The following is a 22777-nucleotide window of genomic DNA, read 5'->3' as shown; positions in this document are numbered from 1 at the left end:
GGATCCATCCGTGAACAGGGCATACTGTTTCTTATCTTCTGGCAGCTGGTTATACAGTGGGGCCTCTTCAGCACGTGTCACCTCCTCCTCTGGCGATGCTCCAAAATCTTTGCCTTCTGGCCAGTCCATGATTACCTCCAGAATTCCTGGGCGACTGGGGTTTCCCATTCGGGCGCGCTGGGTGATCAGCGCGACCCACTTACTCCACGTAGCATCGGTGGCATGATGCGTAGAGGGGACCCTCTCTTTGAACATCCAGCCCAGGACCGGCAATCGTGGTGCTAGGAGGAGCTGTGCTTCAGTGCCGACCACTTCTGAAGCAGCTCGAACGCCTTCATATGCTGCCAGAATCTCTTTTTCAGTGGGAGTATAGCAGGCCTCGGATCCTTTGTATCCCCGGCTCCAGAACCCCAGGGGTCGACCTCAAGTCTCCCCTGGTGCTTTCTGCCAGAGACTCCAGGTTGGGCCATTCTCCCCGGCTGCGGTGTACAGCACGTTTTTAACATCTTGCCCTGACCGGACTGGACCAAGGGCTACGGCATGAACTATCTCCTGTTTAATCTGCTCAAATGCCTGTCGTTGCTCAGGGCCCCATTCAAAATCATTCTTCTTCCGGGTCACGTGGTACAGAGGACTCAGAATTTGGCTGTAATTTGGGATGTGCATCCTCCAAAAACCCACAACACCCAGGAAGGCCTGTGCTTCCTTTTTGCTGGTTGTTGGAGACATAGCTGCTATTTTGTTGATGACATCCATTGGGATTTGACGGCGCCCATCCTGCCATTTTATTCCCAAAAACTGGATCTCTTGAGCAGGTCCCTTGACTTTACTTTGCTTAATGGCGAAACCGGCTTTCAGAAGGGTCTGAAATATTTTCTCCCCTTTCTCAAAAACCTCCTCCGCTGTGTCACCCCATATAATGATGTCGTCGATGTACTGCAGATGTTCTGGAGCCTCACCTTTTTCCAGTGCAGTCTGGATTAGTCCATGGCAAATGGTGGGACTGTGCTTCCACCCCTGGGGCAGTCGATTCCAGGTGTACTGGATGCCCCTCCAGGTGAAAGCAAACTGTGGCCTGCACTCTGCTGCCAAAGGGATGGAGAAGAACGCATTAGCGATGTCAATTGCCGCATACCACTTGGCTGCCTTTGACTCCAGCTGATATTGAAGTTCTAGCATGTCTGGCACGGCAACACTCAGCGGTGGTGTGACTTCATTCAGGCCACGGTAGTCTATTGTCAGTCTCCACTCTCCAGTAGATTTTCTCACTGGCCATATGGGACTATTAAAGGGTGAGCGAGTTTTGGTGATCACTTCTTGACTCTCCAGCTGACGGATCAGCTGATGAAAGGGGAGAAGGGAGTCTCGGTTGGTACGCTACTGTCGCCGGTGCACCGTTGTGGTCGCGATTGGCACCTGTTGTTCTTCAACCTTCAGCAACCCCACAACGGAAGGATCCTCCAAGAGACCAGGCAAAATGGACAGCTGTTTAATTTCTTCCGTCTCCACAGCAGCTATGCCAAAAGGCCACCGATATCCCTTTGGGTCCTTGAAATACCCTCTCCTAAGATAGTCTATACCAAGGATGCACGGAGCCTTGGGGCCAGTTACAATGGGGTGCTTCTGCCAGTCCTGCCCAGTGAGGCTCACTTCAGCCTCCAGTACACTCAGCTCTTGGGACCCCCCTGTCACTCCCGAAATGCAAATGGACTCTGACCCTTTGAACTCTGATGGCATTAAAGTACACTGTGCACCAGTGTCCACTAGAGCTTGATACTCTTGTGGATCTGACGTGCCAGGCCACCGAATCCACACCATCCAATAAACACGGTTGTACCTTTCCTCTACCCGGCTGGAGGCAGGGCCCCTCTAATCATGGTCAGAGAATTTGCTGCTCACCTGCTGTAAGAATGACTTGGAGGTCCCCTCCAGAGGATCGGAATCAAGGGCAAACTGTCTATCTGGTCTGAGAGCTGGCTTCTGGAAACTGGAGCAGCATTTTTCCTAACAGAGTCCCCTTTTGCGATTGTTTTACCTCGCAACTCACGCACTCGTGCCTCTAGACTTGAGGTGGGTTTTCCATCCCACTTCCTCATGTCCTCTCCGTGGTCACGCAGGTGAAACCACAAAGTGCCCCGTGGTGTATAGCCTCTGTATTCCCTCTCCTGAGCAGGGAAACGCTTGCCCCTAATAGCTGAGACACTGGCCCGTACAGGTGGGGAGTAGGACATGTTCTCTTTGATTTGCCGCACCTCCCAGGCCAGTTTCTCCACAGCTGAGACAATGGAGGAAGAGAGACTTTGCTCATATTGCCGGAGTCTGACAGCCACCTCATCCACTGTTGGTGTCTCCTTACCCTTCCAGTTTACAACTGCCAGTGAGTTGGCATATGAGGAGGGTGCGCTCCGCACAAACTTCCTCCACATAGATGCTGTGCACTGGACTTCACCTGGGTCTGTGGGTAACTGGTCATCGTCTGGTTCATAGTAAACCAGCTCCCACACAGCTAATTCCCTCAGGTACTGAATACCCTTTTCCGTATTGGTCCACTTGCCAGGATGACATACAAAATCGTCACTGAAGGGGTATCTCTCCTTCACCCCTGAGAGAAGTCTCCTCCAGAGGCTGAGGACTTGTTCCTTTTTCCCAATGGCCTTGTCAATGCCCCCAGTCCTGGCCAGGGATCCCAGCTGCTTGGCTTCCTTGCCCTCTCATTCCAAGCTGCTGGCCCCGTTATCCCAGCACTGCAGCAGCCAGGTGACAATGTGCTTGCCTGGGTGGCGGCTGAAATCTTTCTGCATGTCCCGCAGCTCGCCCAGGGACAGAGACCGGGTGATGATCTCTGTCTCTATCTCCCACGATGACCCTGGCTCATCGTCATCCCTCCTGGAGCGATCTGCTCTCTTTGCGTCTTTCTTTAGTTTTACGGGGGCGACTGCTACCGCCACAGGTTGGTCATTGGGCTGAGCCGCGCTGCCTGCAGCTGGAGCTGGGGCTGGAGCAGCTGCTGTGCCTGCCAGAGAAACCGAGGCAGACCCTGCAGCTGTGGTTGCAGCAGCCGTGGTGCCGTTTGGGAGGGCTGTGACTGCCTGCTGGGCTGGAGGGGCCGCAGGGCCGGCTGGGGGGGCAGCGCCAGCTGCACTGCCTGCTGCTTCGTTTCCCCCCCTTTCCCCTTTAAGGCACTGAACAGTGTTGAACAGGGCTCGGTAGGCGTGGGCCAGACCCCAGCACATTGTCGTGATCTGTGTCTCTCTGGAGTTCCCAGGGTGGCAGCACACTTTTTGCAGATATTTTACTAGACTGTCTGGATTCTGTATTTGTTCAGGGGTGAGTTTAAAACACACCGCAGGTGCCCACTGCTCTAGACATCTACCCATGCTGTCCCACACACCCAGCCACTCACAGCTCTCCAGCCCCGGGGCAGGCCTCTGCACGATGTTCTTAACGACTTGCTTAACCCTAAAGAAAACCCAAAACCCATTCAGGAGGCATAACAAAAGGAGAGTGCTGGCCTGAGCATCCCACGGGTACTTGAAATTCTCAAAAGCCGTTAGAACCAGCCTGAGGGAGAGAGGGGGGGCGAAAGAGTGGGGGAAGGTATCCCCTCCAGTTTTCCCCACAGATTGGGTTTGATTATTAACAAAATCTAAGACATAGAATCCGAGGTACGGAAATGAGCGCAGTGCCGCATGCAAATACAAGACTAATTTCATGCACAGTGATGTTATCATATCATAAGTCAATATCGTACAGTACAGCAAAATCATCATCTTAATCCTTTTTCCAGTGATGATGAACAGCATGGCAGTAAACACATACTGCAAATAAGGGTTCAAAAACCACAGTCATCTGAACAAAGTCAGCAACATTTTTACCGGAGACTATTTAACTAACACAGAAAAATGCCTATAACAAAATTTAACAAAATCTAAGAAAGCAGTTTTAACACCCGCTGCTCAGCCCTGCCGTTATCCGTGCCCCACGCTTGGGCGCCAAATTAATGTTTTGGTTTCGGCTGCCACCGGCAACAAAAGCGCCACGCGGCAACCCCTCCCCCCGCCGGCGTGTGGAGGAGAATGAAAAGGAACAGGCAGAAACTGGTGGGTCGGGATAAGGGCAGTTTAACAGAACAGCAAACAGAGGGAAACAGGAACAACAACGATACAAATAAGGAGAAAACACGACAGAAACAGACTCTCTCTCGGACCGCACCGGCGCTGCGCGCTCCCGAGCCGCGAGAGAGTTCCCGCCGCGCCGCCCCTCCCCCCCATGGTATGGAATACCGGGCTCTGTTTGGCCAGGTGGGGTCAGCCCCCACCCCCCAGCTGTGCCACTTCCTGGAGTCCAGTGAAAATTAACCCTGTCCTGTCCAAACCCAGGACACTCTGGAAAGGAGTCTGGAGGAGTTAGGAGAGGATGGGGATTCTCCATGTGCCCCAGGGTGGGCAGTGAACGGAGTCTCCGAAGAGTGATCGTGGTACAGAGCCCAACAACAGATGAACTGGTCTGTGCCATGGTCCCTGGACACCCTGGGGAAGCCACCCCAGGGCAATTGGGATGAACCAGTTGTGCACACTGGCCATTTCCACCTCTGGCCATACACCCCAGGCCCAGGGAGAGACCTTTGTTGCGCGGCCAGCTCCATCCTCCTACTGGGCTCAGTGCTTGCAGGGGGCGTGGCCAGACCTGGGCCATTTCAGCAAAGCCACCGAGGCGAAGGGCTCCGGAGTGGACAACCGCACCGGGGAACCCTTTCCTAAAGCGGCAATATCATGAAGTCGAAAGCGTAGGGAGGGAGAAGGCACTCCAGCCCCGCCCCAACTCAGAGCAGGCAGGAGTCAGCTGCTAACGAGCGGGCGGCTCTGACTCTACGGGGGTGGGAGTCAGGGGTGACATGACCCTCCTGAGTACAAGAGCAGACCCTAGGAAGCGCGAGCGAACAGGAGCGTGGCAAACAGGGTGTGGCGCGTCAGAAGGGTGTGGCACGGCAGTTTGCGTGGCAGATGGCGCAGGCAGGGCGTGCAAGGAAGGCGGAGGCCCTCCCCCAGCCCCCGAGGCAAGCTCAAGAAACCCATCTGCAGGAACGAAGCCCAGCCATGGCACCCCACCGTCAGAAGGCTGCTTCTTCTCTGCTGGTCAGAAAGGAAGCCAAAACCCAGATTGAGGTCCCTGGAAAGCACGCGGCTGTCCAGTTCTCTGGCTGCAGCGAGTGCCACCAGCTAGCGCTGGAAATAGACAACAGCAAAGGGAATAACTTCATAAGGTGCGACCAGGTGGACTATCTACTCTGCCTGGTGGCAGAGCTAAGAGAAGAGGTAGATAGGCTACGGAGCATCAGGGAGGCCGAGCAGGAGATCGACTGGTGGAGCCATGCCCTGATAACCCAGGAGTTTACCCAGGAACAACCTGTAAAAAAGGCCTGGGACCAAAGGGCGCTAGTAACCTCCCCCCATTGGGCTGAAGGAAGGGACGCAAAGGAAAACAGTGAGTGGAAGAGGGTCCGCAATTGGGGCAGGAGGCGAACCCTTCCCTTGCCCACCACATCTCCACAGGTGCCTCTGCATAATAGGTATGAGGCTGTAGATGTGGAGGACAAGAAGGTGGATGTTGCAGGGATTGACCCATCCACATCGGAGGAGGCACAAAGATCAGAAGGACCTCTCTCTCGTATTACTACCAGCTCCACAAGGAGGAAGAGATGAGTCATAGTTGTAGGAGAGTCCCAACTGAGGGGAACAGAGGGTCCGATATGCCAGGCAGGCCCTCCTCTCAGGGAAGTCTGTTGCCTCCTGGGAGCACGGGTCAAGGACATTGCTAGGAAACTTCCTAGACTGGTCCGACCCTCAGACTATTATCCTCTGCTGCTCTTCCACGTGGGTGCGGACGAAGTTGCAGTAAGTAGCCCGAGGGTAAAAGAATTCAAAGCCCTAGGATGATTAGTAAAGGAATCTGGAGCACAGGTTATCTTTTCATTGCTCCTTCCAGTGGTGGGCAGAGATGTTGAGTGACATAGGCAGACTCAGTCTGTTAACATATGGCTACGTGACTGGTGTCACTGCCACAACTTTGAGTTCTTTGACCATGGGATGACACACAGAGCACCAAGCTTGCTGACATCAAATGGGAACCAGCTTTCTCAAAGGGGGAAGAGGATCTTTGCCCAGGAGCTCGCGGGGCTCATTGACAGGGCTTTAAACTAGAGGTGAAGGGGGAAGGGGAACCTATCAGGCTTGCCAGCGACAGGCTAGGGGAGGATACACAATGGTTAGAGGGGTGGGGGGCTAGTAGGAGCCCTCAACCCGTTGCCCAGCAGCATGCGAGGGACACTGCAGCAATGTGGAAGTCTTGCGGAAGGGAGCTGGAGGCGCCTGAGGTATCAGGTGCCAACAAAAAAAAACCCATGAAACACCTCAAGGGAAAACAGGGGTGCTCAGCTATGAAGGTAACGAGGCCGACAGCTCAGATGAAATGCCTCTATACAAACGCATGCAGCATGAGAAACAAACAGGAGGAGCTGGAAACAATCGTGCTGCTGGAAAACTACGACCTGATTGCCATCACGGAAACTTGGTGGGATGAATCCTATGACTGGAATGCAGCTCTTGATGGTTACAGGTTGTTCAGAAGGGTCAGGCGAGGAAGGAGGGGTGGGGGCATTGCCCTTTACATCAAGAAAACACTACAGAGTGAAGAGCTGTCCCTGAAGAAAAACCACGAGCAGGTAGAAAGCTTATGGGTAAGAATCAGAGAGAGAGGCAACAAAGGGAACCTAGTGGTTGGTGTCTACTACAGGCCGCCAGATCAAGAGGAGCTGATAGACGAAGTGTTCTTCCTCCAACTCCAGGAGGCTTCGCGCTCGCAGGCTCTTGTCCTACTGGGGGACTTCAGCTACCCCGACATCTACTGGAAAAGCAACACGGCAAGCTGTAGGCAATCCAGCAGGTTCCTAGAATGCATTCAGGACAACTTCTTAAGCCAGGTAATAAGCACCCCTACCCGAGGGGATGCAATACTAGACCTGGTCGTCACCAGTGCGAGTGAGCTCGTTGGGGATGTCAAGATCGGAGGCAGCCTGGGCTGCAGTGATCACGCGCTGGTAGAACTAATGCTACTGAGGGAAATGGGAATAATGAAGAGCATAGTCAGGACCCTAAATATTAGGAGGGAAAATTTCCAGCTCTTCAAGGAGATAGTCAGAAGGACTCCCTGGGAAACAGTCCTCAGGGACAGGGGAACAGAACAGAGCTGGCAGGTCTTTAAGGATGTATTCCACAGAGCGCAAGAGCTCTCGATCCCCAAGTGTAAGAAACTGGGCAGAGAAGGTAAGAGAATGACATGGCTGAGGCAAGAGATGCTAGTCAAACTAAGGAAGAAGAGGGAACTGCACAGGCAGTGGAAGCAGTGACTGGCTTCCTGGGAAGAGTATAGGGAAGCTGCCCGGTTGTGTAGGGATGGGGTCAGGAAGGCCAAGGCACAGCTGGAGCTGAACTTGGCAAGGGATGCGAAAAATAACAAGAAGGGCTTCTACAGGTATGTCAGCCTGAAAAAGATGGTCAAAGAAAGCGTACCCCCACTCATGAGCGAGACTGGTAAACTGGTAGTAGCAGATGAGGAGAAAGCTGAGGTACTCAACAACTTTTTTGCCTCAGTCTTCACTGGTAAACTCTCTTCTCACCCCTCCCGAGTCAATGGATAGCATGAAGGAGACCAGGAGGATAAAATCCCTCCAGCTGTAAGTGAAGACCAGGTTCGGGACCTCCTGAGGAACCTAAACATGCGAAAGTCCATGAGACCTGATGAGATGCATCCCAGAGTCCTGAGGGAACTGGCTGATGTAGTTTCCAAGCCACTCTCCATGATCTTTGAAAAGTCATGGCAGTCAGCGGAAGTTCCCAGTGACTGGAAAAAGAGAAACATTGTGCCCCTTTTCAAAAAGGGTAGAAACGAAGACCCTGGGAACTACTGACCTGTCAGCCTCACCTATGTGCCTGGGAAGATCATGGAACAGATACTCCTAGAAGATATGCTAAGGCACATGGAGGCCAGGGAGGTGATTCAAGAAAACCAGCATGGCTTCACCAAGGGCAAGTCCTGCCTCACCAATCTAGTGGCTTTCTATGATGGTGTAACAACAAGAGTGGACAAGGGAAAACCAGTGGACGTCATTATCTGGATTTTTGTAAAGCCTTTGACACTGTCCCCCACAATACGCTTCTCTCTGAATTGGAGAGCCATGGATTTGATGGGTGGACTGTTCGGTGGACAGGGATTGGTTGGATGGTCGTGGCCAAAGGGTCAACAGCTCAATGTCCAGATGGAGAGCAGTGACGAGTGGAGTCCCTCAGGGGTCCGTACTGGGACAGGTGCTGTTCAATATATTCATCAATGGCATGGACAGCAACATTGAGTGTACCCTCAGCAAGTTGGCAGATGACACCAAGCTGAGTGGTACGGTTGAGACACCAGAAGGACGGGATGCCATCCAAAGGGTCCTGGACAAGCTGGAGAGGTGGGCCTGTGTGAACCTCATGAGGTTCAACAAGGCCAAGTGCAAGGTCCTACACCTGAGTTGGGGTAATCCCCGGTATCAATACAGGCTGGGGGATGAAAGGATCGAGAGCAGCCCTGCTGAGAGGGACTTGAGGGTACTGATAGACGAAAGGCTGGACATGAGCCAGCAATGTGCACTGGCAGCCCAGAGGGCCAACCGTGTCCTGGGCTGCATCAGGAGAAGTGTGGCCAGCAGGTCGAGAGAGGTGATTCTGCCCCTCTACTCTGGCGAGACCTCACCTGGAGTACTGCGTTCAGCTCTGGAGCCCTCAGCACAAGAAGGACATGGACCTGTTGGAGCGGGTCCAAAGGAGGGCTACAAAAATGATCCGAGGGCTGGAGCACCTCTCCTATGAGGACAGGCTGAGAGAGTTGGGCTTGTTCAGCCTGGAGAAGAGAAGGCTGTACAGAAACCTGATTGCAGCCTTTCAGTACTTAAAGGGAGCCTATAGGAAAGATGGGGACAATCTTTTTAGTAGAGACAACAGTGACAGGACGAGGGGTAATGGTTTTAAACTAAAACAGGGTAGGTTTAGGCTGGATATAAGGAAGAAATTCTTTACAATGAGGGTGGTGAAACACTGGAACAAGTTGCCCAGAGAGGTGGTATAGGCCCCATCCCTGGAAACATTCAAGACCAGGTCGGACAGGGCTCTGAGCAAGCTGATCTAGTTAGCAGTGTCCCTGCTCGCTGCGGGGGCATTGGACTAGATGACCTCTAGGGGTCCCTTCCAACCCAAAACTTTCTCTGATTCTATGATTCTATGCTCTCTTCGAGTCACTGGACCTTCTGGGACAATTTCTCCATGGCCGAAAAGAGGGAGGAAGAGAGGCTTTCTTCATATTGCCAGAGTCTGACAGCCACCTCATCCACTGTTGGTGCCTCCTTACCGCTCCAGTTTACAACTGCCAGTGAGTTGGCATATGAGGAGGGTGCACTCCGCACAAACTTCCTCCACATAGATGCTGTGCACTGGACTTCACCTGGGTCTGTGGGTAACTGGTCATCGTCTGGTTCATAGTAAACCAGCTCCCGCACAGCTAATTCCCTCAAGTACTGAATACCCCTCTCCATATAGCTCCACTTGCCAGGATAACACACAAAATCGTCACTGAAGGGGTATCTCTCCCTCACCCCTGAGAGAAGTCTCCTCCAGAGGCTGAGGACTTGTTCCTTCTTCCCAATGGCCTTGTCAATGCCCCCAGTCCTGGCCAGGGATCCCAGCTGCTTGGCTTCCTTGCCCTCTCATTCCAAGCTGCTGGCCCCGTTATCCCAGCACTGCAGCAGCCAGGTGACAATGTGCTCGCCTGGGTGGCGGCTGAAATCTTTCTGCATGTCTGGCAGCTCACTCAGGGACAGGGACCGGGTGATGATCTCTGTCTCTATCTCCCGCGATGACCCTGGCTCACTGTCATCACTCCCGGAGCGATCTGCTCTCTTTGCGTCTTTCTTTAGTTTTACAGGGGGGACTGCTACCAGCACAGGTTGGCCATTGGGCTCAGCTGCAATGCCTGCTGCTGGAACTGGGGCTGGAGCTGCAGCTGCAGCAACTGCCGTGCCCACCGGGGAAGCTGGGAGAACACCAGTGGCTGCAGCAGCCGTGGTGCTGGTTGGCAGGGCTGTGACTGCCTGCTGGGCTGGAGGGGCTGCAGGGTCGGCTGGGGAGGCAGCACCAGTAGCAGTGCGTGCCGCTTCGCTTCCTCCCCTTTCCCCTTTAAGGCACTGAACAGTGTTGAACAGGGCTCGGTAGGCGTGGGCCAGACCCCAGCACATTGTCGTGATCTGTGTCTCTCTGGAGTTCCCAGGGTGGCAGCACACTTTTTGCAGATATTTTACTAGATTGTCCGGATTCTGCACTTGCTCAGGGGTGAGTTTAAAACACACCGGGGGTTGCCCACTGCCCTAGACACCTGCCCATGCTGTCCCACACACCCAGCCACTCACAGCTCTCCAGCCCCGGGGCAGGCCTCTGCACAATGTTCTTAACGACTTGTTTAACCCTAAAGAAAACCCAAAACCCATTCAGGAGGCATAACAAAAGGAGAGTGCTGGCCTGAACATCCCACAGGTACTGGAAATTCTCAAAAGCCGTTAGGACCAGCCTGAGGGAGAGAGGGGGCGTGACAGAGTGAGAGAATGTATCCCCTCCAGTTTTCCCCACAGAATGGGTTTGATTATTAACAAATTCTAAGACATAGTATCCGAGGTACGGACATGACTGCAGTGCCGCATGCAAATACAAGCCTAATTTCATGCACAGTGATGTTTTCATGTCATAAGTCTACATCATACAGTATAGCAAAATCATCATCCTGATCCTTTTCCCCGAGGTAATGAACAGCACCACAGGGAAAACATAGTGCAAGTAAGGATTCAAAAAGCACAGCCATCTGATCACAGACAGAAACAGTTTTTACCAGCAACTATTTAACTAACACAGAAAAATGCGTACCACAAATTATAACAGAATCTAAGAAAACTGTTTTAACACCCGCTGCTCAGCCCTGCCGTTATCCCCGCCCCATGCTGGGTGCCAAATTTAATGTTCTGGTTTGGCTGCGGCCGGCAACAGAAGCGCCACATGGCCACCCCTCCCCCCGTCAGGGTGCGAAGGAGAATGGAAAGAAACAGGCAGAAACTGGTGGGTCGGGATAAGGGCAGTTTAACAGAAGAGCAACAAAGGGAACAGTAACGACAACGATACAGAAAAGGGGAATACACAACACAAGCTGCAGAACAGAACCATTCTCCCGGACCGGACCGCCGCTGTGCCCTCCCGAGCCAAGAGTGAGTTCCCGCCCCCAGCTCCCCCCCACCGGAACACAGCATGACGGAACATGGTATGGAATACCCTGCTCTGTTTGGCCGGGTGGGGTCAGCATGCCTGGCTGTGCCCCTTCCTGGATTCAGGTGAAAATTAACCCTGTCCTGGCCGAACCCATGACACTTCAGAGGTTTCTTCAACTTTCTCTTACTGTGTGTGATTCACGGACTGAGCACCAAAACCACCAGAGAGGTCATTATAATACCTTGGGCTGGTCCTCTGCTGCTGAGCTCATGCAGGTTCCTGTGATGGAGGAAACTTGTGGCAAGCGGGCAGTGCTGCAGACAGACAGCTCCGCCCAGAAGCAGCTCCTCTGCCAAGCACAGCAGGGCAGGTCCCGAGCAGATCCGAGCAAGGCAGAGACAGGTTAAAGGCAGTTAGGAGTGGGAGGGTGTGGAGAGCTCACTGGGAGAGAAATCTTCACAGCCCTCTACACGGTAAGTCCCTAGGTGCAGGGCAATCCAGCTGCAGTTCCTGCAGGGATCTCGTGAAGCTGTCATAGCCCAAAATCTGTGGCATCTCGCCACAGTGTAGAGGAGGAGGCTACGTGCTGTGGATCAGGGATTCGCTGCTGCATCATCAGAGGCGATGGACATGATTGCTGCCTTCTGCTGGAGACAGTCACGGGGGTGTTATGGTGTGCGTGCAGCCACAGCTGCCCAAGGCTGTCCTGCAGAACAGCGTTTGCCCCAGAGGGCTGTGTGCTGGGGAATGACTCTGCCCCCTGCCAGGGTCAGCACTCAGCCTGCCCAGGGAGCTCCCCACAACACTGCAGCAGAAGGTGTGGGTCGAAGGATTGACCCCTGGCTGGGTAGGGCAGGGCAAGGTCCTTCTGCTGTCAGGAGGGCGCTGCATGTGTCAGGTTTGCTCACAGCTCCAGATCACCCCAGTATGTTTCCCAGGGCACTTTTCCAGAAGCACATCAAGACAGGGGCTACCTTGGAGCAAAGGTGCTTTCCAGCATCTTTGCTTTCTCTTTCCTGCTGAGGTGGTGGGGTGATGGAGATGGAGCTCTGAGGTTTGCACCAGAGTAAGAGACAGCGATTGATCTGTTGAGCTTCAAAGAACCGACAAAGTCCCTTCGCCCACCTCAGCCTGCAGAAAGCACAAACAGCACCTTTGTGATCTCTTCAGAGTTTATCCGATCTACACTTTAGGACTCGCCAATGTCCTAAAGATGTGTGGACAGCTTCTAGCAGGGACAGCTGCAGGCAGATCCCTTCCCCAGACCAATTGCTTGGTCTTCTCTCATACATAGCAGAGCCTCTGGTATCAATGTAGTGGGATCTGGGGCTGAGTTGCCTGCTCCGCAGCCTTGTCCCCGAGCAGGAGAAACTTCCAAGCGCTAGCTCCGTGTTACTGTCCTCCCTCAGCAGGAGCATTGGGGTCATTTCTCCACCTTGCTCTCCTGTCCGTGCTGCCCTCGCTCTTCCCCTCAGACTCTCTGTGGACAAAGGGGGTCAGGGGCAGCTCAGACACCCAGGCTGCAGGTACTGCCAGGCAACTGTGTCCACAGGAGCAAAGCCTTTCAGCCCAACCTAACCTGGGAGTCTCTCTACAGTGTAGCACATAGGGTTTGGGAGCAAGCTGGCTCTACTCACATCACTAGAGTTTCAGGACATCCAGGAGTTTCCTTGAGGTTGTCCTGCAGGAAGTTGAAGTGAATTACCGATGAGGTAAACAGTCAATTCGAGAAGCTGTCATCCCCTTTCCCAGATCCCTGCTACTGTGGAGCAGGGATGACTCCATGGAAGCCCACAAGCAAAGCTCTGCTTCTCATGGCACACTTGGCCAGCATAAACCAGAGGTCCAAGGAGGGAGGTGCCAGAAGTTGCTAAAACAAAGGAGAGAGGCAATGTGAGTTTTCGAGGGTTGGGTTTTGATGGGCAGGGAATTGGAATAGATTTTCTCAAACCTGTCCTGACTTGTGAGTGTACTTTCTTGCTTTGGCAGTACACCATGAACAAAGGGATCAAAGGGATCAGATCTCCAACAGCAGCTCCATCACCCAGTTACTCCTCCTGGTGTTTGCAGAGACCCAGGAGCTTCAGGTCTTGCTCTTCTCACTCTTCCTGGGCATCTACCTGGCTGCTTTCCTGGGAAATGGCCTCGTCACCACCACCATAGCCTGTGACCACAGCCTCCACACCCCCATGTACTTCTTCCTCCTCAATCTCTCCTTCCTTGACCTCGGCTCCGTCTCCACCACTCTCCCCAAAGCCATGGCCAACTTGCTGTGGGACAGCAGGGCCATCTTCTATGGGGGATGTGCTACTCAAGTCTTTCTGTTTCTGTTTTTGATAACATCAGAATTTTAAATTCTCGCTGTCATGGCCCATGACTGCTGCGTTGCCATCTGCAAACCCCTGCACTATGGGACCCTCCTGGGTAGTAAAACTTGTGTCCACATGGCAGTAGCTGCTTGGGGAGTGCATTTCTAAATTCAGTGCTGCACACTGCCAGTACATTTCCAATATCCCTCTGCCAAGGCAATGCTGTGAATCAGTTCTTTTGTGAAATTCCCCAGATGCTCAAAATCTCCCACTCAAACTGAGACTACCGCAGTGAAGTTGGGCTTCCCATTTTCAATGCATCTTTCAGCTTTTCATGCTTTGTTTTCATTGTGCTGTCCTATGTGCAGATCGATCTTCAGGGCCGTGCTGAGGATCCCCTCTCAGCAGGGACGGCACAAAGCCTTTTCCACATGATTCCCTCACCTGGCTGTGGTCTCCCTGTTTATCAGCACTGGCATGCTTGCCTACCTGAAGCCCCCCTCCATGTCCTTTTCATTCCTGGATCTAACGGTGTCTTTTCTGTACTCGGTGGTGCCTCCAGCAGTGAACCCCCTCATCTACAGCATGAGGAACCAGGACCTCAATGATTCCATGAGGAAACTGTTGCAACACACTGTACTTCGACATTAGTGATGCAACTGCCTTTCTCCTAGCATATTCACAAAAACCAGTGCTATGATCTCTTGTTCATAAGCTTCTTTCTTTCTTTTTCTTTCTTTCTTTCTTTCTTTCTTTCTTTCTCTCTTTCTTTCTTTCTTTCTTTCTTTCTTTCTTTCTTTCTTTCTTTCTTTCTTTCTTTCTTTCTTTCTTTCTTTCTTTCTTTCTTTCTTTCTTTCTTTCTTTCTTTCTTTCTTTCTTTCTTTCTTTCTTTCTTTCTTTCTTTCTTTCTTTCTTTCTTTCTTTCTTTCTTTCTTTCTTTCTTTCTTTCTTTCTTTCTTTCTTTCTTTCTTTCTTTCTTTCTTTCTTTCTTTCTTTCTTTCTTTCTTTCTTTCTTTCTCTCGCTCTTCCTCTCGCTCTTCCTCTCTCTCTCTCTCTTTCTCTTTCTCTCTCTCTTTCTGTTCTTTTTGTTCTTTCTTCTCCTCTTCAATTTGTCACCCGCCACTATTCCAAAGTCCTTCCCTGCAGGGCTGCTCTCAATCTCTTCATCCCACAGTCGGTGTTATTGGTCATTGCCCTAATCCAGGGGCAGGATCTTGCACTTGGCCTTGTTGAATTTCATGAGGTTCACATGGGCCCCTTCCTCCAGCCTGTCCAAGTCCCTCTGGATGGCATCCCTTCTCTTTAGCATATTAACTCCACCACTCTGCTTGGTGTCATCTGCAAATCTGCTGAGGGTGCACTCAGTCCTACTGTCTATGATGTCGTTCATGAACATATTAAATAATACTTGTCTCAGTACAGACTCCTGAGGGACACTGCCTGTTACTGATTGAGCCATTCACTGTATTGGACACTGCTGTACAGCCAATTCTTTATCTATCCATCAGTCCACCCATCAGATTCATATCTCCCCAACTTAGTTGCAAGAATGTTGGGAGGGATCATGTCAAAGGCCTTACAGAAGTCCGAGTGGATGACGTTCATATCTCTTCCCCTGTCCACTGATGCAGTGATTCCATCATGGAAGGCTGCTCTCTGGGCTACGTGTTCCAGGGTTCTATCACCCTCAAAATGAAGAAATCCTTCCTTGTGTTCAGACAGAACTTCCTATGCTTCAGTTTGTGCTCGTTGCCCCTTGTCCAGTCGCTGGGCACCACTGAAAAGAATCTGGCCCCATCGTCCTGACACCCACCCTTCAGATATTTATAGGCATTTCTAAGATCCCCTCTCAGCCTTCTCTTCTTCAGGCTAAACCAGCCCAGCTCCCTCAGCCTTTCCTCATAAGAGAGATGCTCCAGTCCCCTCATCATCCTCTTAGCCCTCCGCTGGACTCTCTCCAGTAGCTCTTCATCTTTCTTGAACTGGGGAGCCCAGAACTGGACACAGTACTTCAGATGGGGCCTATCTAGGGAAGAGTAGAGAGGGAGGAGAACCTCCCTCGACCTGATGGCCACACACTTCTTAATGCATCCCAGAATACCATTGACCTTCCTGGCAAAAAGGGCACACTGCTGGCTCATGATCAACTTGTCCACCAGGACACCCAGGTCCCTCTCCACAGAGCTGCTCTCCAGCAGGTCCACCCCAAGCCTGTACTGGTGGAAGGGATTGTTCCTCCCCAGGTAAAGGACCCTGCACTTGCCCTTGTTGAACCTCATCAGGGTCCTCTCTGCCCAACTCTCCAGCCTGTTCAGGTCTCGCTGGATGGCAGCACAGCCTTCTGGTGTGTCTACCACACCTCCCAGTTTGGTGTCATCAGCAAACTTGCTGAGGGTACATTCTAACTCTTCAACCAGGCATTTGATGAAGAAGTTAAACAAGGCTGGGCCCAGTACTGACCCCTGGGGGACACCACTAGTTACCAGCCTCCAACTAGACTCAACGTCACTGACGACAACCCTCTGAGTTCTGCCATTCAGCCAGTTCTCTATCCACTTCACCGACTACTCATCTAGCCAATACTTCCTGAGCTTCCCTAGGAGGATATTATGGGAGACTGTGTCGAAAGCCTTGCTGAAGTCTAGGTAGACAACATCCACGGCTCTCCCTTCGTCTACCCAGCCAGTCATGTCATCATAGAAAGCTATCAGATTGGTTAGGCATGATTTCCCCTTGGTGAATCCATGCTGGCTACTCCTGATAACCTTCTTTTCCTCCACTTGCTTGATGATGGCCTCCAGGATAAGCTGCTCCATCACCTTTCCCGGGATGGAGGTGAGGCTGACCTGCCTGTAGTTCCCTGGGTCCTCCTTCTTGCCCTTTTTGAAGATTGGAGTGACATTGTGTTTTCTCCAGTCCTCGGGTACCTCTCCTGTCCTCCAGGACCTCTCAAAGATGAGGGAGAGTGGCTCAGCAATGACACCCGTCAGCTCCCTCAGCACTCGTGGGTGCATTCCATCGGGGCCCATGGATTTGTGGACATCCAGATCACTTAAGCGATCCCTCACACAGTCCTCCTCGACCAAGGAAAAGTCATCCTCTCTGTGCGCTTCTTCTCTTACCTCTGGGGCCTGGGATTCCTGAGGACCAGTCTTGGCACTGAAGACTGAAGCAAAGAAGGCATTCAGTAGCTCTGCCTTCTCTGCATCCTCCGTCACCAGGACACCCGCCTCGTTCAGCAGCGTCCCCACACTGTCCCTAGCCTTCCTTTTGCTGCTGATGTAGTTGAAGAAGCCCTTCTTGTTGTTTTTGACATCCCTTGCCAGCTTCAATTCCAGGTGGGCCTTGGCCTTCCTCGTTGCATCCCTGCACGCTCCCTGCACGCTCTCACCACATTCCTGTACTCTTCCCAAGTGGCCTGCCCCTCTTTCCACATTCCATGGACCTTTCTCTTCCACCTGATCTCCGCTAGAAGCTCCTTGTTTAACCATGCAGGTCTCCTGCCTCCTTTGCTCAATTTCTTTCTCAGGGGGATGCATTGCTCCTGAGCATGGAGGAAGTGTCTTTTAAAGAGCGACCAGCACTCATGGACCCCGCTGCCTTCGAGAGCCCTGGCCCACGGGATTCCTCCCAGTAGCTCCTTGAAGAGGCCAAAGTCAGCCCTCCTGAGGTCCAAGGTTTTGATCCTGCTTATCACCCTGCTTCCTCCACACAGGATCCTGAACTCGACAATTTCATGGTCACTGCAGCCGAGTCTACCTCCGACCTTCACATCCTCCACCAGTCCCTCCTTGTTTGTTAACACAAGGTCCAGCAGAGCGCCTTTCCTTGTTGGTTCCTCCACCACCCGCATGAGAAAGTTGTCATCGATGCTCTGTAGAAACCTCTTGGATTGCACCTGCCTAGCTGTATGGCCTTCCCAGCTGATGTCAGGGTGGTTGAAGTCCCCCATGAGAACCAGGGCCTGTGATTGTGAGGCTGCTTGCAGCTGCCTGTAGAAGGCCTCATCAACCTCCTCCTCCTGGTCAGGTGGCCTGTAGTACACACCCACCGTAACGTCACCCTTATGAACCTGTCCCTTAATTCTAAGCCACAAGCTTTCAACTTGTTCCTCATTTACCCCCAGGCCAAGCTCAATGCATTCCAGTTGCTCCCTCACATATAGAGCAACTCCACCACCTTACCTTGTTGGTCTGTCTTTCCTAAAGAGTTTGTAGACATCCATGACAGTATGCCAGTCATGCGAGTTGTCCCACCATGTTTCTGTGATGGCGACCAAGTTGTAACCGTCCTGCTGTACAATGGCTTCCAGCTCCTCCTGTTTATTGCCCATGCTACGTGCATTGGTGTAGACACACTTGAGCTGGGCTGTCAACCTCACCCCTGGCCTTGGCACTCCAAGCCTAGGCTCATCCCTAGTGAGCTGGGCAATATCCCCTTCCCCCTTCGAACCTAGTTTAAAGCCCTCTCAATGAGCCCTGCCAGCTCGTGGCTAAGAATCCTTTTTCCCCTTTAGATAGCTGAGTTCCACCTGTCGCCAGCAGGCCCCGTGCTGTGTACAACTCCCCATGATCAAAGAAGCCAAAATTTGACTGATGGCACCAGTCCCTGAGCCACCTGTTAACCAGGTGAGTTTTCCTGCCCCTTTCAGTGCTGTTCCCTGCCACTGATGGGATGGAGGAAAACACCACCTGCAACCCTGATCCCTCATCCAGTCGTCCCAGTGCCCTGAAGTCGCTTTTGATGGCCTTGGGACTTCTCTCTGCGATCTCGTCCCCGCCAACCTGCATTACCAAGAGGGGGTAATACAGAGAAGGCCGCACCAGACCAGGGAGTTTCTTCGCAACATCCCTAACCCGGGCCCCAGGGAGGCAGCAGACTTCCCTGTGGGATGGGTCCGGTCGGCAGATCGGGCCCTCTGTTCCCCTCAGAAGGGAATCACCTATGACAATGACCCTCCTTTTTTTCAGACCCTTCTCCTCAGGACCACTCCTGAACACTTCAGGTCCCCACCTGCCCACATATTTTTGAGTTATTCTCCCCCACCAAACGATTTGCAACTTCTTGTCAAACTTCATCAGGCTTCTACTACCAAATCTATAAGTTTCTCAGAGTTCCCCCTGGAGTGAAGCTCTGTTTTGACAGCTTTTAATGTGTGCGTACCAGATTTCCGGTGCCTCTGACAAGACAGCTGCATGAGGAATTGCAGGACACTACTGGTGAATTAAGGAGGTCCCTGTTCAATGGAATTGCTGACCAAGGGAGGAATTGCAATGGTGATAAGCTTGGAAACGCCAAATGAAGGTGCAAAGGAAGCCAGGCTAGGGACATTGAGGAAGGGGTAAATAGAGATGGGCTGTTCACAGGGGAGGGTTAAAGGATGGTCAAGCGGAAGAAATTGTGATTGAGACACAGCTGACACCAGGACAGTATCCACCCCTTAGTTTATACCATCTACATCATGCTCAGATCCCACACTTCTCAATAAATTACCATCACTTTTCCTGACTTTTGATTTACACACAGAGATAACATTCCTTGTCATATGGGCCATCCCTCTAAAATGTTCATTGAGTTCACTTAGCCCATGACTTTGGTCTCCGTCTGTCAATAACAGTCTTTCAGGGCAGGAGAGATGGTGTGTGCTGTTCGATTGTCACATGTCGCATGTGGGATGACAATGGAAGATTGGCAAGGAGGATTGTCAACACGCTCAAGTGACTTGCAGCTGGGGTGTCGAAAAAGACATGTAGCATACTAATCATTGTTTAGTCTTGTGTGCTCAACAAGTAGAACACCTGTGTTTACATAACATGGGCCTGTGATAGACTCCAAGGCAATCTTTCGAACATGCTTGAGATTCCTACCCTGCTGCGGGAAGGATCAAGGCACAGTGGAAAGTTATGTCTGAGTGAATCCCTGATACATCCAGGTGAAAGACCCAAGTTCAGTAGCTCTCACTCTTTCTCTAGCAGGGACTGAGCTCTGTGATGTCTGCATTCCTGCTTGGCTTCTGTGCCTCTGCACAGGGGCTGTATCAGAGACCCCCTGATTTGCAAGATAATGAAAATAAATCTACTCTTTACATTTCATCCATGGTTTTGTGGTTGTTGCCACATCTTGCTGTTTTGGCTTACACAGCCCCATGGACAAAGCCTGCGCAGCCTCTCTGGGTGACCTGTTCCAGCACTTGGCTGAGCTCCTGGGGAAAAACGTTGTCCTTACTTCTTGGTTGAACCTCTCCCATTTCACCTTTCTCCCATTGTCTTTTGTCCTCAGCCACGCACCGGGGGCGAAGAGACTGACTCTGTATTCTTCATGACTTCCTCGTAGGTACTGGCAGGCTGGGATGAGGTCCCCCTCAGCCTTTCCTTCTCTGGGCTGGACAAGCCCATCTACCTCAGCCTCTCCTCGCAGGCCTTTTCCTTCATTCCCTGGCTGTCCTAGGGCCCTTTGCTAAACCCTCTCCAGCTGGCTGGTATCTTTCCGGAATTAGAGATATGAAATCTGGATGGATTATTCCAGAGAATCCCTTCCCTCGATGTCCTGGCGGTGTTCGTAGTTCCACAGCCCAGGATTCTGATGGCCTCCCTGGGTGCCAGGGGACACGGCTGCCTCCCATCCAGCTCCCTGACCACCAAGACCTTTCCCACAGGACTGCTCCCAGCCAACCAGCCCCAGCCTGTGCCATTGCCAAGGTGATTCTCCCGCAGGAGCACAAACTGGAATTTGTCCTGCTGGCAGTTCATGAGGTTCCTGCCAATATGTACTGCTCCTCCTCCTTCTGCTTCTTCCTTGAGCAGAGAGGCCTGGGAGACCTTTTCACGAAAGACGCAGCCAAAGAAGGCATCGAGTCCCTCAGCCCCGTTGGTATCTGCTGTTCTTCAATTCCCCTCCCCATCCAGCAGCAGCCCTGCATCTCCGTTTTTCAGCCTTGGTCTCTGCCACAGTAATTGAAGCTCTTCTCTTTGTTCTTGACTTTTCTTGCAGCCACAACTACGGGTGAGTTTTGCCTTTTCCAAAGTCATACCTGCTCAGCAGAGGCAATGCACATAAATTCCCTATCTGTACCTGTCCTTGCTGTCACCCCATGGCAGCTGTTTCATGTCTGCACTCTGTCCTGCAACATCCCAGCCCCACTGCCTCAGATGTGGTTCCACGGCCCAAACTGTGCAGGCACAGCACAGGAAAGGGTGCATTCAGAGTGGGGAGTGGTCACTCTGACAAGGTGCCCACAGCAGTTCTTGGTGCTTTGTTATCCCATGACCTTCCTATCAGGCAACTGCTCCAAGCTTCTAGATAGGCCATGTCACATGTGGGGCTTCACAGACAGCCCTGCTCCACGGTCTGCCAGGGTCTGGGCCAAGATAGAGGCTGGGCAGGGCTTCCTTGATACAAGCACTGAGCCCAGCAGGAGGATGGAGATGTCTTACAGCATAATGTACCCAGAAACCCGCGGTAAGCGGCCAGTTCTGGAAACGGATGGTGAGACATGGCCAATGCCTGAGTAGTGGCAAAGGCCCTGGGCCACCTTCCTGGTCTATCTATGCCACCAAAGGCACAGACAAGCCTCCTCTCTCCTGCACCTGCATGGCTTCGAGCCCTTTCGTAAGCCCTGGCTCTGCACAACAAACGCCCTGGTGTGAGTCTTCAGCCTGTATGTTCACGCAGTATGAGTTATGCACTGATGGTTTTCTCTCCCATTCAGTCCTCGTACTCTGAGGATGGATCTCAGATAAAAAAAGTTTCTGCAGGTTTCTTTATTTCACTTAGATACAACAGGATACTCTCTATTTATACAAAGTCTCTGGGTCATACGAGATGGGTGAATATTTAAGAAGGCGGGGAAGAAATATGACACTACTTCAAAGACAAGAAAATCACAAGTGGAAAAAAATATTGTGAAAACAGAAAGACAGACCTGGCATATCATGACCTGCACTGAGTAACATTTGTAGAGGGAAGTAGGGAGTCTACGGCTGCTGAAAAATATGTAGTCATCAGTTTCCTCAGAGCAGCCTTTAGCTCCTTGTTTCTCCTGCTGTAGAAGAGGGCGTTCTATGATGGAGTTACCACCAAGTACACATCAACCATCACCAGTTCCACGGATGGGGAAGAGATGGAGGGGGGCTTCAGGTAGGCAAACATGACATTGCTGATAAACAGGCAGACCACAGCCAGGTGAGGGAAGCATGTGGAAAAGGTTTGTGTTGTCCCTGCTGAGAGGTGATCCTCAGCACGGCCCTGAAGATCTGCACATAGGACAGCACAATGAAAACAAAACATCCTAAAAAAGGAAAAGTACTAAAAGCAAGAAGCCCAGCTTCCCTGAGGTAGGAGTGTAAGCAGGAGAGCTTGAGGATCTGGGGGATTTCACAGAAGAACTGCTCCACAGCATTGCCCTTGCAGAGGGGTATGGAAAATGTATTGACAGTGTGCAGGAGGGAATTGAGATTCCCTGCATGGGCTCAGAGCAGGGCTCGTGGAGACACCCAACACCCACCACAGAGGGACTGAGGTGATGCCCATGGGCTGACACGGGGGCAGAACCAGGGCCTCTGAGGGTGAGCACACAAGACCTCCCCAGCTCCTCTGCACAGCCAGGTTGGGAGTAATGCACCCAGTGGTGTGACTGAGAGAGGATGATAGGCTGGGAGAGGAGGCACCTCGACCAGCAGTGAAGGGCACCAAAGGTCGACCTTCAGTCTGGGGCTGTTGGAGGCCTGTAACTAGTGGTGTCCCCCAGTGGTCAGTACTGGGCCCAGTCTTGTTCAACCTCCTCAACACTGATCAGGATGAGGAACATCAGTTTGTTCTCCTGACTATTGACATGCACAGTCCCCTACTTGAGAGACAGTGTCTTTGAAGAGCTGATATATGAGGAGAGAAGCTTGGGGAAACAGGAAAGTCATAGAGAAGCTCCATGGAAAAAAGGAAGCGTACGAGAGGTGGATGCAAGGGTGGAAACAAAGAATTAATTCAGACGGATAAAAGGGGAACATCCAGCCCAGCAGGCGCCGAAAGATGGACTACTGCTAAAGAAGCATGAAGTTAACAAAGATCTTGGTTTGTTACCAGGGTGGTAGAATCAGCTAACCATGGCAATGAACAATGCTGCTATATTCCTTG

The 22777-nt window shown here is 52.1% G+C and overlaps 1 pseudogene; it reads left to right on the top strand.

The window, feature by feature from the left end:
• The first annotated feature begins 13705 nt into the window (after positions 1-13705).
• LOC142361703 (olfactory receptor 14J1-like) lies at positions 13706-18950 on the top strand (annotated as a pseudogene).
• The last annotated feature ends 3827 nt before the right edge of the window (positions 18951-22777 follow it).

The sequence above is a fragment of the Opisthocomus hoazin genome, chromosome 6 (genome assembly GCF_030867145.1).
Source record: "Opisthocomus hoazin isolate bOpiHoa1 chromosome 6, bOpiHoa1.hap1, whole genome shotgun sequence".
Classification (NCBI taxonomy): Eukaryota; Metazoa; Chordata; class Aves; order Opisthocomiformes; family Opisthocomidae; genus Opisthocomus; species Opisthocomus hoazin.
This window is presented reverse-complemented; position numbering and strand designations above follow the sequence as displayed.